This window comes from Neoarius graeffei, chromosome 28 (assembly GCF_027579695.1).
Source record: "Neoarius graeffei isolate fNeoGra1 chromosome 28, fNeoGra1.pri, whole genome shotgun sequence".
NCBI classification, from domain to species: domain Eukaryota; kingdom Metazoa; phylum Chordata; class Actinopteri; order Siluriformes; family Ariidae; genus Neoarius; species Neoarius graeffei.
Window position 1 is genome coordinate 46,936,409 of NC_083596.1, and position 4,805 is coordinate 46,941,213.

The window sequence follows — 4,805 nt, forward strand, 5'->3', positions numbered from 1 at the left end:
AAAGCTGGTTGCTTGTTTACAAATCAAACACACTCATTAATGAACAATCTGATCAAATTGAGCTAATAATCAGAAATTGTTTCAGTTTAAATTGATATTGAACCAATCAGAGACATTTTTACATCAGAAAGGAAATTAAATTACACAATAAATGTGTCCTTTGGATTGTTAAATATAGGCAGTGAGACATGGACCTTTATAGAAGACAATAGAACTTGCCTGTCTTCATTTTTCCCCGATACAGATAGAAATGTGATTAAAATATGGTGATGCTCAGCATTTTCACTTCATCTGGAGTGTTTTATTCAACAGTTGATCATAGATATGTGTTACTGCACTGAGAAAAAACACTCCATGAAGCATTTAATTGTTTAAAAGTCAACTATTTATAATGATTCACTGTCTATTGTTATATTTTATTAAAATGGTTAAAATTGTAGCTGAACATCTTTGTACTGAAAGCACAGAGTGAAGATTGTTTAGCAGCTATTCTGACTGTAAATCATCAGTTTTTCTCTTTGTATTTTATCTAACATTACATTTCTCTCTGTTGTTTTACACCGGACCTCTCTCACCGGTAAGTAAATAACTCGACTTCACACTAATGGTAACGGCTGATATTTTATAAACTTATTGCATTTACTACATTTTAATTCAGGAATCAAATAGAAACACAAAAAGCATTTTTAGATCATGTTTACCTGAAGGACTCTGATCATTATGTGAGATTCCATTTCAATCCATCAGTTTGTTTCCCACAATGCTCCTGTGCGTAACCCCACTGCACTGCAATAATGGAGGCAGAGACGTTTACCATGTCGAGTAAAAGGCACAATAAACATGCAACATATAACACACACCACTGCCAGACTCCATCAGATTTTCATATAAGAATGAACATATACAATTTCCCAGGATTCCTCTGGATAGAATAGTTTTCTACTGAACGAAAATCAAAGGAACATTTTCGCCTTTTTGGATTATCTTCATCAGTCGGGACTCATAATTGTGTTCTTCCTGAAATGAACAGTAATATAACATTTACTGACACTTCACAATAAACATAAATCATAGCTTTAACAGTTTTCAGTGCTTGTAGACAGAATAATTGCCATCACTTGCTCTGAGTAACAATTACACCATATTTTGAAAAGGCATTAAAGACTTGATTCGGCTGAGCATTTTGTCTCGTTAAGCTAACAGCAGTAAGCCACATTTCACATTCACATTTGTATTCATGCATAAAATCTTCACACTGTATTATTTACTTTCACAGGGGGCAGCATTTCGTGAGTATAAACCACTTTTCTCTGATAGTGATGTCTTGATGCTGCATGAATAATATATTTATTGTGCAGATGGAATAGAAGGCGGCACGGTGGTGTAGTGGTTAGCGCTGTTGCCTCACAGCAAGAAGGTCCTGGGTTCGAGCCCCGGGGCCGGCGAGGGCCTTTCTGTGTGGAGTTTGCATGTTCTCCCCGTGTCCGCGTGGGTTTCCTCCGGGTGCTCCGGTTTCCCCCACAGTCCAAAGACATGCAGGTTAGGTTAACTGGTGACTCTAAATTGACCGTAGGTGTGAATGTGAGTGTGAATGGTTGTCTGTGTCTATGTGTCAGCCCTGTGATGACCTGGCGACTTGTCCAGGGTGTACCCCGCCTTTCGCCCGTAGTCAGCTGGGATAGGCTCCAGCTTGCCTGCGACCCTGTAGAAGGATAAAGCGGCTAGAGATAATGAGATGAGATGAGATGGAATAGATTAGACTGTGCTGTGTGTTCAGAGTGCAGTAGCACATAGATATATGAGCATCATCAGCATAGTGTAGTGAACACAACAGACTGTGATCGCTGGCAGAACATTCATCATGCTGCTGTCTAGTTTGTCATTAGTGTTCTACAGACACAGAAATCTGACCTACACACTGATACTGAGAGATAAAAAGCTGATCATTTGTTTTCAAACGACAAACACTGATTAGTGAACAATCTGATCTAATGGAGCTAATAATCAGAAATTGGCTTAATAGCAGTTTAAACTGAAACATTCAGAGACATTTTTACCAGAGAGTAAATTGCACACTAAATGTGACCTTCATATTGTTAAATGGAGACATGGACCTTTATGGAAGACAGTAGAACTTGTCTTTATTTTTCCCCGATCCAGATAGAAATGTGATTAAAATATGGTGATGCTCAGAATTTTCACTTCATATGGAGTGTTTTATTCAACACTTGATCACAGACGTGTTAAAATAAATTAGACACTAAATGTGGACTTTAAATTAATAAAGGTAGAGAACCATAACAGAACGCATATGTCAATTGAGTTTGAGCTGGCAATTCATCTTCAGTGTAACTGTCTCCTGTTAGTATACACAGAGTGCAGAATTATTAGGCAAGTTGTATTTTTGAGGATTAGTTTTATTATTGAACAACAGCTATGTTCTCAATCAAACAAAAAGACTCATAAATATCAAAGCTGAATATGTATGGAAGTTAGAGTGGGGTGTTTTTAGTTTTGGCCATTTTAGGAGAATATGTATGTGTTCAGGTAACTTTCACTGTGCAGAATTATTAGGCAACTTAATAAAAACCAAATATGTAGCCATTTCACTTATTTATTTTCACCAGGTACACTGATATGACAACTCCAGATGTGCAAATAAACATATCTGACATTCAAACACAAAACAAAAACAAATCAGTGACCAATATAGCCACCCTTCTTCATGAGGACACTCAAAAGCCTTCCATCCATAGATTCTGTCAATTTCTTTATCTGTTCACGACCAACATTGTGTGCAGCAGCAACCACGGCCTCCCAGACGCTGTTCAGAGAGGTGTACTGTTTTCCCTCTTTGTAGACCTCACGTTTTATAATGGACCACAGGTTCTCAATGGGGTTTAGGTCAGGTGAACAAGGGGGCCATGTCATTATTTTTTTCACCTTTCAGACCTTTACTGGCTAGCCACGCAGTGGAGTATTTGGACGCATGAGATGGAGCGTTATCCTGCATGAAAATCATGTTCTTCTTGAAAGATGCTGACTTTTTCCTATACCACTGCTTGAAGAAGGTTTCTTCCAGGAACTGGCAGTAGGTCTGGGAGTTGAGTTTGAGTCCATCCTCAACTCGAAAAGGTCCAACAAGCTCGTCTTTGATGATACCAGCCCAGAGCAGTACTCCACCTCCACCTTGCTGGCGTCTGAGTCAGAGTGGAGCTCTGTGCCCATTACTGATCCAGCCACAGGCCCATCCATCTGGCCCATCAAGAGTCACTCTCATCTCATCAGACCACAGCACCTTAGAAAAATCAGTCTTAAGATATTTCTTGGCCCAGTCTTGACGTTTTATCTTGTGTGCCTTACTCAGTGGTGGTCGTTTTTCAGCCTTCCTTACCTTGGCCATGTCCCTCAGTATTGCACACCCTGTACTCTGACACTCCAGGGATGTTGCAACTCTGGAATATGGCAGAACTGGATGCTAATGGCTGCTTGTTAGCTTCACGCTTGATTTTCCGCAGATCATGTGCAGTTATTTTGCGCCTTTTTTTTCCCCGCACGCTTCTTTCGACCCTGTTGACTATTTGCAATGAAACGCTTGATTGTTCGGTGATCACGTTTCAACATCTTCGCAATTTCAAGAGTGCTGCATCCGTCTGCAAGACATCTCACAATTTTATACTTTTCAAAGTCTATCAGATCTCTCTTCTGACCCATTTTGCCAGAGGAAAAGAGGTTGCCTAATAATTATGCACACCTGATATAGGGTGTTGATGTCATTAGACCACACCCCCTCTCATTACACAGATGCACAGCACCTGATATACTTAATTGGTAGTAGACTTTCAAGCCTAAACAGCTTGGAGTGGGACAACATGCATTAAAAGGATGTTGTGGTCAAAATACTCACTTGCCTAATAATTCTGCACTCAGTGTAAAATACACAAATCAGATATTAAAATACAAGAAAAAAAACACAGAAGGACTCAAAAAAGGTGCACATTGGGAGCAGATAGGATAAAGACTAAGCTGGAGCAGAGTGATGAAAAGAGGAAAGTGTGAAGTCAAAAGAAAACTGATCCAGATCCAAATCACACCAGCACTTCTGTGAAACATGGAGACATGGACATTTATGGAAGACAGTAGAACTTGTCTTTATTTTTCCCTGATACAGATAGAAATGTGATTAAAATATGTTGATGGTCAGCATTTTCATTTCATCTGGAGTGTTTTATTCAACAGTTGATCACAGATATGTGTTACTGCACTGAGAAAAAAACACTCCATGAAGCATTTAATTGTTTATCAACTATTTATAATGATTCACTGTCTGTTACATTTTATTAAAATGGTTAAAATTGTAGCTGAACATCTTTGTACTGAAAGCACAGAGTGAAGATTGTTTAGCAGCTATTCTGACTGTAAACCATCAGTTTTTCTCTTTGTATTTTATCTAACATTACATTTCTCTCTGTTGTTTTACACCGGACCTCTCTCACCGGTAAGTAAATAACTCGACTTCACACTAATGGTAACGGCTGATATTTCATAAACTTATTGTATTCAATACATTTTATTTCAGGGATCATAGAGAAACACAAAAAACATTTTCAGATCATGTTTACATGAAGGACTCTGATCATTATGTGAGATTCCATTTCCATCAGTCAGTTTCTTTCCCACAATGCTCCTGTGCGTAACCCCACTGCACTGCAATAATGGAGGCAGAGACGTTTACCATGTCGAGTAAAAGACACAACAAACATGCAACATATAACACACACCACAGCCAGACTCCATCAGAATCT

The 4,805-nt window shown here is 38.8% G+C and overlaps 1 long non-coding RNA gene across 1 annotated transcript in view; it reads left to right on the forward strand.

The window, feature by feature from the left end:
- Window positions 1–307: 307 nt before the first annotated feature.
- The window catches only part of LOC132875947 (uncharacterized), a 6,379-nt gene continuing 1,881 nt past the window's right edge, over window positions 308–4,805 (forward strand). The window contains exons 1-2 of the long non-coding RNA XR_009651900.1: window positions 308–577; window positions 1,277–1,289. This is a non-coding gene — a long non-coding RNA (uncharacterized LOC132875947). The remainder of the gene's footprint in view (window positions 578–1,276; window positions 1,290–4,805) is intronic.